Source organism: Cervus canadensis, chromosome 3, assembly GCF_019320065.1.
Source record: "Cervus canadensis isolate Bull #8, Minnesota chromosome 3, ASM1932006v1, whole genome shotgun sequence".
Taxonomy (NCBI): Eukaryota; Metazoa; Chordata; class Mammalia; order Artiodactyla; family Cervidae; genus Cervus; species Cervus canadensis.
This window is the reverse complement of record NC_057388.1, coordinates 79473097-79487552: the sequence shown is the minus strand read 5'-3', so window position 1 is coordinate 79487552 and position 14456 is coordinate 79473097.

The following is a 14456-nucleotide window of genomic DNA, read 5'->3' as shown; positions in this document are numbered from 1 at the left end:
TACATAAATGTGTATGGTTTGCTCTTCCAGATTGTGATATTTTTTTCTTTTCAGTAAACCATATACACAATGAAGAAGGTTGTCAGGCTTAATTTATCTGCAAAATATCCCACCAAACAGGGCTGGCTGATGAAGTAAGGAACCTAAGGTCATAGACTCTGGTCAAAAGCAAAGTTAGAGTTACAAGAGTACAACTATGAGGAATAATGTGTACATCAAGGAATAGCTGAGAAAAGAGGGCCTAGATTAAGGTTACTAAAAGAAAAGAGGGAAACTTTTTTCTTCATTGAGTAATTTTAAACCAAGAGTCAGGTCTGGAATTTAGCTAAAAGAAAATTTTTGAAATGAATTATTTGATTTATAATAATAATAATAATTAATTTTTAATACTGAAAGATAAAGCTGTTACAGTATTTCAAAACTAATGGGAAAAAGTATAGACTCTTTGGCTGATATAACCCAAGACAGGGAAAAGGTGATCCCAGTAGGTTTGAGGATAGTAGTGAGAGAAGTATGAAGCAAAGTTAATTAAACAATGGGCAAGATGTATCTGCAGAAACACAAAATATTACTAAAAACAACTTAAAAAATATTTGAAAAGATAAAGTTTTATACCATATAATTTAATGGAAGTTTCATTATTTTTAAAATGTCGATTTTCCCCAACCTTACCACAACTTCAATGAAATCCTATCAGGAATTGTGCAAAGCATTTTTATTTTTTGACTGTTTTTTTTTTTTTTTAAATTCCAAACTCTGATCTTGAAATGAATATATAAAGTCAAAGGACTAAGATTAGCCACGACAATCCTGAGGAAGGATAAAGTTGGACTTCTACTATCTCATTTTGTATAAGTTAGCTAACTTTGTGTAAGATGAAAGATTATGACAATGTACTGCTGTCAAGGGTAGAAAATAGACCAACAGAACAGACTGACTTTATAGTAAAGCATCACTGGAGTACAATGGAGTGACTAGAGTGTTTTAAATACAAGTATTTAAGTATATAATTATTAAAAATAAATCTTGATCATGTTCCATACATAAAAAAACTATTCTAAATGGGTTTAAATGTTCTAGAAACTACTAAAAGTAAACTTAGTAGTATATCTTGCCCATTCTGGCAAGGCATATATATGGAGGAGAAATCTTAGGCATGTACTCTATCTACCTTGAAGTGGATAAATATTAAACAGAACACACACACACACACAAATACTAACCATAAATAAGAACTCTGATGAACTAAACTAAATAAAAACTAAGCCATTATTTTTATTAAAATATTAAAGATTGAAAATTTAAGTTAACTCAGCTCTTTGAAGAGCAGCTTACTCTACTGTCATTGTTTCAGATATAATAATATTAAGAGCTATAATGTTAACTGATTTGTCAACATCAACCACCTAATCATAGCTAACTTTGATCTAGAAACCTGCTTAGTGCCTTTCACTAGTCTATTTCCTAGATTATCATCATAAAACTAATGAAATGAAGAAGGAATCGAACATATCTGTTCCAAAAACGGTTAGTTTGGGAACTAGTATTATCATAGTACTATGATAAAATATATATATATATATATAGGGAGGAAGGGAAGTCAGTTTGGTATAAGAGATAATGAGCACAGCTTTAAACATATGGAGTTTGAAGTGAGAACAAAAACAATATCTCATGAATACACAATATATTTGGGGCTTCCTCAATGTCTTAGCACATTAAGAATCCACCTGCAATGCAAGAGACATGGGTTCGATCCCTGGGTTAGGAAGATCCCCTGGAGGAGGGCAGGCAACCCATTCCAGTATTCTTGCCTGGAGAATCCCACAGACAGAATCCCACCTGGTGGGCCATGGTCCACAGGGTCACAAAGAGTCACATGGCTGAAGCGACTGAGCATGCACACCTAAAGTATATTTAGATTTTTACAAAGGAATTTGTCATCAGATATAATTTTTAGAATAAATGTAATTACTGAATTGGTAAAGATTATCAAGTGACAGAGTGACTATAGAGAAAAGGGAACAAATTGCTCACTGACCATTTTAGTAGGTAGAATAAGAGAGGTAAATAACAAATGGAAGAAATTAGAAACATAATAGTAAATAGAAATTTTAATGCCATGGACAGGAAAATTTCAAGAACATAAATAACAAGTGACATAAATTAAATAAATATTCAGATTAAACTTATTCAAATACAGTCATTTACAACCCAAAAACATTTGATTTCTCAAAGCAGTCTTCATAAATTTTGGTAAGCCCAAAGGGGAATTCAGGGGAAAAAAAGCACCAGTGAAAAAGGATCACATGATACTTTAACAGAGAAACAATACATATATATCTTTTCACATTTTCTATTTAATTACTTTTCTGTACTCAGCTGATTGCCTTGATGTTCTCTAGTAATGTCTATATGTTCATGTACACTCTATGATATATCAGACAAATACAGCAATAATCAGTTCAGTTCAGTCCAGTCGCTCAGTCGTGTCTGACTCTTTGTGACCCCATGGACTGCAGAACGCCAGGCCTCCCTGTTCATCACCAACTCCACGAGTTTACTCAAACTCATGTCCATTGAGTCAGTGGTACCATCCAACCATCTCAAAGATCTCAAAGATTTTTTTTCTCAAAGATCTTTCTTGAGTTTTTTATTTGATTTTTCATTTAACTTTTAAAACACCACTATAATTGAATATCAACACAAAAAAGCAAGTAGGGGAATATTATGATTATAATCTTTACTTATTCAGTACTGCATCGAAAAATGCCGGCTGTGAGTGTTATTCACTAGCCTTTGTTAATTATGCTGCTCTGCCTCTGAGGATGTTAAAATATGGGACAGAAAAAGTCATTTGTAGTTTAAGGCAGTGAGTCTTTTTCTTTTCTTTTTTATATGTTCCTGGTAAGACATCATCAGCAGAAATTCTTCCTGTTCTGTGGCAGAATGCAACTATTAACACATTGTCAAAACAGATCAAAACAGGAAAATACTATATGGGCAAAGTGTTTTATAGTTAAACAAGCAAGATAAATAGCAACTAGAGAAACTGTTTTCTTAGGAAGAAGTTAATTCTAGGGATTTATTAAGCATTTAAGCAATGGAAAACCATCACACTCTAACTTAACAAAGGTAGATGATCCTCCTGACAGTTCAGTTCAGTTGCTCAGTCGTGTCCAACTCTTTGCGACCCCATGGACTGCAGCACGCCAGGCCTCCCTGTGCTTCACCAGCTCCAAGAGCTTACCCAAACTCATCTCCATTGAGTTGGTGATGCCATCCAACCATCTCACTCTCTGTTATCCCCTTCTCCTCCAGCCTTCAATCTTTCCCAGCATCTGGGTCTTTTTCAATGAGTCAGCTCTTTGCATCAAGTGGCCAAAGTATTAGTTCCAGCTTCAACACCAGTCCTTCCAATGACCACTCAGGACTGATCTCCTTTAGGATGGACTGGATGGATCTCCTTGCAGTCCAAGGGACTCTCAAGAGTCTTCTCCAACACCACGGTTCAAAACCATCAATTCTTTGGTGCTCAACTTTCTTTATAGTCCAACACTCACATCCATACATGACCACTGGCAAAACCATAGCCTTGACTAGACAGACCTTGGTTGGCAAAGTAATGTCTCTCCTTTTTAACAGGCTGTCTACATTGGTCATGGCTTTTCTTCCAAGGAGGAAGCGTCTTTTAATTTCATGGCAGCAGTCACCATCTGCAGTGATTTGCTAGCCCCCCAAAAATGAAGTCTGCCACTGTTTACACTGTTTTGCCATCTATTTGCATGAAGTGATGGGACTGGATGCCATGATCTTAGTTTTCTGAATGTTGAGCTTTAAGCCAACTTTTTCATTCTCCTCTTTCACTTTCATGAAAAGGCTCTTTACTTTAGTTCTTCTTCACTTTTTGCCATATGTGGTGTCATCTGCATATCTGAGGTTATTGATATTTCTCCCGGCAATCTTGATTCCAGCTTGTGCTTCAACCAGCCTAGGGTTTCTCATGATGTAATCTGCATATAAATTAAATAAACAGGGTGACGATATACAGCCTTGGCGTACTCCCTTTCCTATTTGAAACAAGTCTGTTGTTCCATGTCCAGTTCTAACTGTTGCTTCCTGACCTGCGCACAGGCTTCTCAAGAGGCAGGTCAACTGGTCTGGTATTCCCATCTTTTCTAGAACTTTCCACAGTTTGTTGTGATCCATGCAGTCAAAGACTGGCATAGTCAATAAAACAGAAATAGATGTTTTTCTCGAACTCTCTTGCTTTTTCAATGATCCAGTGGATGTTGGCAATTTGATCTCTGGTTCCTCTGCCTTTTCTAAAACCAGCTTGAACAACTGGAATTTCATGGTTCACGTATTGCTGAAGCCTGGCTTGGAGAATTTTGAGCATCACTTCACTAGCGTGTGCAATGAGTGCAATTGTGAGGTAGTTTGAGCATTCTTTGGCATTTCCTTACTTTGGGATTGGAATGAAAACTGACCTTTTCCAGTCCTGTGGCCACTGCTGAGTTTTTTAAATTTGCTGGCATATTGAATGCAGCACTTTCACAGCATCATCTTTCAGGATTTGAAATAGCTCACCTGGAATTCCATCACCTCCACTAGCTTTGTTCATATGCTTCTTAAGCCCTCTGACTTCACATTTCAGGATATCTGGCTCTAGGTGAGCGATCACATCATTGTGATTATCTGGGTCATAAAGATCTTTTTTGTATAGTTCTGTGTATTCTTGCAACCTCTTCTTAATATCTTCTGACATATCATCTTCAAAATGTATAGGTTATACATTCTAAAAATGTGGTGTCTACATATAGAAAGTTTCTTTTTAAATTTCCTCATTCCTGTTAGCTTTCCATATTGACATATTTGTAGATCATTTTGATATTCTAAATTCATGAGCTTGTAATTTGTAAATTAATATTTGTATTTTTTCACTTCCAATATTTGTCATTTCTTCACGTATTATTGTACTCACTAAAACAGCCAGAATATTGATGAACAAAACAGGTGATTATCATTTAATTATGCCCAACCACCAGAACAAATCTTCCAATATTTCAATTTAACTGTGATATTTGCACAAATTTTTTAGCTATTCTTTATCAGTTTAGGGGAGCTCTTTTCTATTATTATTTTGTGAAAATATTATTATTATTATTTGGTAGAATTTTATCAAAGATTTGTTCTGCAACAAGTTAGATCATTTAAATCTTCAACTTTTTAATATATTGAATTATAAATATTGTTTACATATGATGAATCAGTTTAATCAACAAATGTGCTTTTGATCATTTTTTTCTAATGGACAATTACTATAATTTTTCTTTTCCTTGATTTCTGCTTTTACATTATTTTTTCCTTCTACTTTCTTTGGATTTGTTTTCAGTGAGGATACTAGTCTTATTCCAAAACACCATTTCACAATTAGAAGCTGAAAACCTCTTCAATTATTTTTGTTTAAAATTTCAGGCAGTTAGTATACTGCTTACCTTGGAATAAAAGAACGACAGATTTTAAGACTAAAATGTCCTAACAAGAATGAAAATGAGCAAAATGTGTTAGTTGTATATAATTTTCTTATTAGTCATTCTGTAGATGTGAATATCAGTGTATACAATTCCACAGGGAAGGATATTGTTCTTACCAGATTTTATATGTATGCATGCTACTATATGACAAATGGATACTAGAAATTGAAATTTTATGTTTTGAAAGTTTCTTTGTCTTTGTTATTATCTTTTTACGGCCTCTAGGTAAATATGTTATTTTGTTTGTATAGAAATTTGTTTGAGTTTGCAGATGGATTAACATACATTTTCGGAGAGAAAATTACCATGTCTCAAAGATTTTATAGTCAGCAAGTGGTAGAGGTAAGACTTAAAGCCAAGCCAATCTAAATCTAATGACTTCTTTGATTTTCTAATTAACTCCTTTGTTGTGTGTTTTTCTTTTGTTTTTGACATGGAGCTATTGCCATCTAACATCTGTCCATGTATTTTCCATCATCTATTGAAAACTTTCGCATGTGGCTCATAGTACCTAAACTTCTACCATTACCATCATCCAAGACAACATCAAAAGTCATGCTAATTATAAAGTAAAATGCAAAAATTATGCTTGGTACTTTTACAATTTTAACTTCCAATGTTCTTAATTTCTATTCTAATTCTACTGCTCCATTTCAATACCTCATCTTGAAACTTGTCTATAGTTGAAGGTGTACCAACTTCAAATTTATAAAGTCCAGCATCATAATATTTGCCTTGAATTACAAACAGTTCTTGCTCTCACTATTTCATTTTTATTTTAATAATTCTATTATTATTACAAATAATCATTTCTAAGCTCTTGTCTATTTCTAGTATACCATCACCTTTGTATACCATGACCTTTTCTTACCCATCCAGAGCAGATGACATAACACAACTTTGCAACTACTCATTTAAAGTCAGTGGCAACATTACTATCATCTTCTCCCCTCCCCCATCCACAGAAGTACTGATCAAATTGTGTTTCTGCTCCAGCACTCTCTGCTGAGAGCTACAGGAGAAAAACACACAAATATAAGAAAGTGTGTGCTTAGTCATTCAGTCGTGTCTGACTTTTTGTGACCCCATAGACTGTAGACCGCCAGGCTCCTCTGTCCATGGGATTCTCCAGGCAAGAATACTGGAGTTGATTGCCATGTCGCCCTCCTCCAGGGGATCTTCCCAATCCAAGGATCAAACCCAGGTCTCCCACATTGCAGGCAGATTCTTTACCATCTAGGCCACCAGGGAAGTCCATATGTGTGTGTGTGTGTGTGCATATATATATATAGTTGCTTATAAAAACATATCATGATCCATATACACAGCTGGGTCTCCAGATTCACACAGGAAATATTTCACATGGTCCTAGTCAACTCTCTATCCAATTTTTCACAACAACTCTTTTTAAAACTTTGACCACTACCCTCAATATTTTATTTCACTGTCTATTATCCTTTCTCTCAGGTAATGAAATTTGCCAGTGAATTAGGAGGTAATTCATGATGAATTCTTTTATCACTGTTCTCCCATATGTATAATATTCTACCTTCTTCCTACAATTTCAGCAAAAAATTCATTTTTCTTTATGTTTAAGGCAAAAGGAGTAATACCAACTACTGTGCTGTTGCACTTTTCATCAATATTCTTATCCAAAATTGACAGTTTCCCCATTATCTATTTTGTATCTAATGCAGAGCTCATTATTTCAAACTACTCTTCACTGCACCCTTAAAACATGTTAAGATATTTGTATCACAAAAATATTCTTTCCTTACATTATATTTTCACTTAGTTAACACTCTTAGCATCCACTGACAAGTAAACTGATAGAATAGGCTACACTAGCATTTTTAATTACTTACCTACAATTAGTTCTTCAATTGCTCTAGTTTAGCTTTAGATTCCAATACACTAGAATCACAGACATAAAAGCTATTAATAGCTTCCTGTTAAGAATAATTAATGTGTTCCATGGTCAAAGTAACTAAATTCTCTGCTAAACTGGGAATTAGTGACCATGGTTTTCTTTAAAAGTTTTTTTAACTTCCATGATATTTTTACAAGTTTTTGAACTACCTTCCTTTATTTTCCTTAACATTCTTCAGTTCAGCTTCTCAGTCCTGTCTGACTCTTTGCGAACCCCATGGACTGATCTGGGTCAGGCCTCCCTGTCCATCACCAACTGCCAGCTTGCTCAAACTCATGTCCATCGAGTCAGTGATGCCATCCAACCATCTCATCCTCTGTCATCCCCTTTTCCTCCTGCCTTCGATCTTTCCCAGCATCAGGGTCTTTCCCAATGAGTCAGTTCTTTGCATAAGGTGGCCAAGGTACTGGAGTTTCTGTTTCAGCATCAGTCCTTCCAATGAATATTCAGGACTGATTTCTAGGATAGACTGGTTGGATCTCCTTCTTGGACAAGGGGCTCTCAAGAGTTTTATCAAACACCACAGCTCAAAAATATCAATCCTTGGTGCTCAACTTTCTTTATAGTCCAACTCTCACATCCATACATGACCACTTGAAAAACCACAGCTTTGACTAGACGGACCTTTATTGTCAAAGTAATGTCTCTGCTTTTTAACATGCTGTCTAGGTTGGTCATAACTTTTCCCCCAAAGAGCAAGAGTCTTTTAATTTCATGGCTGCAGTCACCATCTGCAGTGATTTGCAAGCCCCAAAACATAGTCTGTCACTGTTTCCATTGTTTCCCCTTCTATTTGCCATGAAGTGATGGGACCAGATTCCATGATCTTAGTTATCTGAATGTGGAGTTTCAAGCCAACTTTTTCACTCTCCTCTTTCACTTTCATCAAGAGGCTCTTTAGTTCTTCACTTTCAGCCATAAGGGTGGTGCCATCTGCATATCTGAGGTTATTGATATTTCTCTCAGCAATCTTGATTCCAGCTTGAGCTTCATCCAGTCCAGCGTTTCTCATGATGATCTCTGCATATAAGTTAAATAAGCAGGGTGACAATATACAGCCTTGACGTACATTTGGAACCAGTCTGTTGCTCCATGTCCAGCTCTAGTTGTTGCTTCCTGACCTGCATACAGATTTCTCAAGAGGCAGGTCAGGGGGTCTGGTATTCCCATCTCTTTTGGAATTTTCCACAGTTTGTTGTGATACAAACAGTCAAAGACTTTGGCATAGTCAATAAAGCAGAAGTAGGTATTTTCCTGGAACTCTTGCTTTTTTGATGATACAGTGGATGTTAGCAATCTGATCTTTGGTTCCTCTGCCTTTTCTAAAACCAGCTTGAACATCTGGAAGTTCATGGTTCATGTACTGTTGAAGCCTGACTTGGAGTATTTTGAGTATTACTTTGCTAGCATGTGAGATGACTGCAATTGTTCAGTAGTTCGAGCATTCTTTGGCATTGGGTTTCTTTGGGATTGGAATGAAAACTGGGCTTTTCCAGTCCTGTGTCCACTGCTGAGTTTTCCAAATTTGCTGGCATATTGAGTGCAGCATTTTCACAGCATCATCTTTTAGGATTTGAAATAGCTCACCTTGAATTCCATCACCTCCACTAGCTTTGTTCATAGTGATGCTTCCTAAGGCCCACTTGACTTCACTTTCCAGGATGTCTGACTCTAGGTGAGTAATCACCCATCACGACTATCTGGGTCATGAAGATCTTTTTGTATAGGTTCTTCTGTGTATTCTTGCCACCTCATCTTAACATCGTCTTCTTCCATTAGGTCCATATCATTTCTGTCCTTCATTGTGCCCATCTTTGCATACAATGTTCCCTTGGTATCTCTAATTTTCTTGAAGAGGTCCCTAGTCTTTGCCATTCTATTGTTTTCCTCTATTTCTTTGCATTGATCACTGAAGAAGGCTTTCTCATCTCTCCTTGCTATTCTTTGGAACTCTTCATTCAAATGGATATATCTTTCCATTTCTCCTTTGCCTTTCACTTCTCTTCTTTTCACAACTATTTGTAAGGCCTCCTCAGACAACCATTATACCTTTTTGCCTTTCTTTTTCTTGGGGATGGTCTTGATCCCTGCCTCCTGTACAATGTCATGAACCTCTGTATATAGTTTTCAGGCACTCTGCCTATCATATCTAATCCCTTGAATCTATTTGTCATTTTCACTGTATTATCGTAAGGGATTTGATTTAGGTCATACCTGAAAATTCTAGTGGTTTTCCCTACTTTCTTCAATTTAAGTCTGAATTTGGCAATAAGGAGTTCACAAGCTGAGCCAGAGTTAGCTCCTGGTCTTGTTTTTACTGGCTATATACTTCTCCATCTTTGGCTGCAAAAAATATAATCAACATGATTTTGGTATTGACCATCTGGTGATGTCCATGTGTAGAGTTTTCTCTTGTGCTGTTGCAAAAGGGTGTTTGCTCTGACCAATGCATTCTCTTGGCAGAACTCTATTAGCCTTTGCCCTGCTTCATTCTGTACTCCAAGGCCAAATTTTCCTGTTACTCCAGGTACTTCTTGTCTTCCTACTTTTGCATTCCAGTCCCCTATAACTTAAAGGGCATCTTTTTAGGGTGTTAATTCTAGGTCTTGTAGGTCTTCACAGAACTGTTCAACATCAGCTTCTTCAGCTTTACTGGTTGGGGCATAGACTTGGATAATTGTGATATTGAATGTAACATTCTTACTTACTTACTTTGAGATTTCATCCTTTAATCATAACCTAAATTTTTGTCTCACATATTTTTCTCATTTCATTTTATCTCAATAATAATAATAAATAAGTAAATATATATATACACATATATATACTCGTATATATATATAAAATGTTTAGGGGGTTCAGTCAATTCAAATGCTCCCTTGTCAAGCTCTGTCTTCACCCGTAAGTCCAATATCTGTACATCAGAATTAATCGTTGATTATCTATGTGAAATGGGTATCTCACATTTACCTCAAAAAAAAAAAAAATCTTTTGTTGCATACGTATTCATGCCAGAGATAGGTGAACTCTGAAAATCACCATTGGCCTGAGTGCCCAAGCCAAAGAACTACATGTCACCATCACCATTATGTCCTGGACATTAGCAATGGTATTCTAGTCTTTTAACAGTTATCTCTGTCTAGTGCAAAATTTTACATCTACATTTCCATCTTTCATCTGCCATTGTACATATCTTTAAAAAACTTAAGAGTTTTTGTTGTTGCTCATTCACTAAATCATGTCCAACTCCTTGTGACCCCATGGAATGCCATGGAATGTAGCATGCCAGGCTTCCCTGTGCTTCACTATCTCTCAGAGTTTTCTCAAATTCATGTCCATTGAGTCGGATGCTATCTAAACACCCTGCCACCCCCTTTTCCACTTGCCTTCAACCTTTCCCAGCATCAGTGTCTTTTCCAGTGAGCTTTCTGTTCGCATCAGGTGGCCAAAGTATTGGAGCTTCAGCTTCAGCATCAGTCCTTCCAGTGAATATTCAGGGTTGATTTCCTTTAGGATTGACTGGTTTGATCTCCTTGCAATAAAACTTAAGATACTATCTACTTAAAACTGTTCAGTGGTTTACTTCATTACAGGTAATATTTCAAATGTCTTAATTAGTATAGCATACACATCCCTGTAATTTGAACCTTACTCAGCTCACTTCAGTAACAATTCTGAAAAATGCCTAACATGTTCTCTTATAAGCAGCTATTCATTACAAACACACTTTTCATTATTCATCAACATATAACTAAAATATCAACCTTTCTATTAAGTTTTATAAACTTCTCCTCCACAACCAGTTTTACTGGGCTTATACATTTACATTCCCTCATTCATGCTCAACTAATGTCCATTCACATTTATGTAATAATGATAGAAATGTGCTTTTGCACTCTTATCTACTTATGTATCCAAATAGTACTTACCATTGTTTTTAAAGTCATGAATGCAGAATAAGATGTCAATTGAGAAGAAAGAAAAAAACATTTTAAAAACTCTTTCTTATCATACTTACAAACTAGTCTGTAGAGATAATAAGATATTCTATCCAATAATGGTGAGAAAATGAACTCCTAGCCCCTAGAATATGAATACTTTGAGTGATGCAATTAGTATGATTACTCAATAAATTTCTAGCTATAAGAATTATAGATAAAATAGTTAAAGTAGGACACATTAAGCAAAATGATTGTGATATACTAATGATGATATTTTGGTTTTGGTCTTAAGGGAAAAGTAAGTGATTTGTAAAATCGTTTCATTTGATGAATATTGGGTGGTGGCACTTTCTCATCTAAATTCTAGCTTAATTTATTTGACATAATTATACTGGAAATACTGTAATTAAACCAATTGTAAGAATTGAATTGCTGACCAGTAGAAGTTGAGAAATATATGAACTAAAATAAAGTGGCCTATTGAGAACTAAATTCTCCCATAGCTTTTAAAATATGTTATATGTATATATTTTTACTCTTAATAATGATTACTAACAACTACATGATTTAAGAGTTACTTTGCCTCACATTTAAAACTGTTTTGAAAGTACAAGTTATGTATTTTAGTTTTACTTTTCATTTGAGTTCACAATCCTACTAGGTCTGAATCAAAAAACTACAGGTTTCATGATACATAAATGCTTTTGATGTTTCTTTCAACTTCTACACAAAAAGCTATATGGTGCCAAATCTATGTGTCAATAACAATAGAGTTATAAGTGAATTCTTAAATACTGACATCTGGGCATTTGGCATCAGATTTTATGTTTATCTGAAATCAGCAAGTCAGATATGAGTAAAGATTCAAACTCACTGAAATAAATTCTGTGGAAGTGTAACCCAGCTGTCAACAGCAGACAGGGTCACAAGATGCCTGACTGAGCTGGAATGCACAAATTGAGAAATGAGCAGCTGAGTTGAAAATGAAAATGCTATACTTTCTTAGAGGCAGAAATCCAAATATGACATACTGATGAGCTCTGAAAGTGGGATCTGAGGAAGTACTGATTTTTCACATTGTGCAACTGTGCTGCCTTCCATTCGTGACACGAAATTAATATTGACAATGAATTCCACATGCTACAAAATAAGCCACAACTTTAAAGCCTCTTTGAAAAGCATCACTGGATAAGAATAGAGGTCAAGGAACAACAATAAATATAGGTGTATTGCAAAGATAAAAGTTCTGGCTGATTGAATATGTCTAAAAACCCAAATGTGATTTCTATTGATCAATTGTTCAGAACAAGAGGAAAAGAAGTAAAAATGAAATATGTATCAAAATAGTATTGATTTATTATTGTTTCATATTTACATCTTACTATGTAAATGATGCTTAATATTGTATTTAGTAGACATCTTTTTATGATGTTTTAATATAGTTTTTATGCACCACTTTTTTGCATGTTTTAATATGTACAACTATTATTGAAAATCTCAAATTTACCTAAAATATTATTTCTCATCATGTATCAGAAAAAAATCAGTCTTTAACAGAAAGATTCAAAAGCCTTTTGTGCTTGTGTGTATTTTAGGGTACCTAATATATCATAAATTATATTGATAGATAGTTACTTCCTAGAAATTTAGAGTAGCTTATACCAAAATCAATTAAAAATTCTAGCTAGGGTTAATTTTGAATAATAATATTCTTGTAACATTGAAATTCAGAGTCAACTCAAGTATTCTCATTCCTTATTTTGGCTTTCTTTGTAAAGATTTTATACATTAAATTATGATGCAGTGCATGACTATTTAAAAACTAGATTAACTGCCATGTTCACTTAACAGTTGCATCATAACCCATCATAATAATGAATAACTGAATAACCATTGAATGTAAATGATAACCAAGCAAAATGAATAATTTCGTTAGGAACATCTTTACACTCAAATTGGGTACTTCTGAAATTGCATTGGAGAAAAGGCAGTTTAATGAGATCTAACAAAGTAATGCTCTAAAGCCCCATTGAAATTGTCGAGATTTGTAAATCAAAAGGTCATTAATAGTCAGGTCTCACAGCTCCTCCAGCAACATATGTTTGAAGCAAGGTTTCAAACTACATATGAAGAAATTGAAGATTTAATACTCTGTATAATCATACAAATTAAATTGTATAGAACTAAAAATAAACATAAGAAAGCATTGACATATTCCTATAAGAAAGGCTCATATATAATATCATGTGACCTAAAAGGCCACGTGAGATTTTTTTCCTTCTAAAATTTAACAAGTGAATAGCATTTCCCAGATTTTTATATTCTACACACACTCTTTCTAGAAAATCACTCAATTTTCTTAAATGTGGGCTGTGTATACCTATACTGGGGAAAAACAAACAAAAAAACCCTTCAAAGTCCCAAACTTTTGGCTGTCTAGAAATTAGTTTTTCATTGCAAGGGTATTAATTTCTGTAATGATACATGCAGTTCTACTGTTTTATGGTGTATTCTCTACTAATTACATTAAAATATATTCCATGCAATGGAATTGTATCTGTAGTCTTGTTTTTACAATTCATGATAGTTTTTTTCTAGTTATAGTACTTTGTTCATGTTATCTTACTTTCTGTGCTGTCTTATATTAGGTCCATTATCTTGTAACATACTGTTTTCATTTATAATTCAGACAGATGGTTTTAGTATGTGATTTTTTCTTGTAGTCTTTTAAATACTAGTGTTCCATTGAAGAATATGTTACTTTACTAGATAGGAAATCTAAGTAGTAAATTTTTAATAATTGAAAATGACAGAGCTTCCAGTTCAAGATGATGGAGTAGAGAAGGACATGTGTTTATCTCCTCCTGCAAGAGCACCAAAATCACAACTAGCTGTTGGACAACCATCGACAGGAGAATGCTGGGACTCACCAAGAAAAGACACTCCATGTCCAAAGACAAAGAAGAAGCTGCAGCGAAACTGTAGGAGGGGCACAATCACGATAAAATCAAATCCCATACCTGCCGGGTGGGTGACCCACAAACTGGA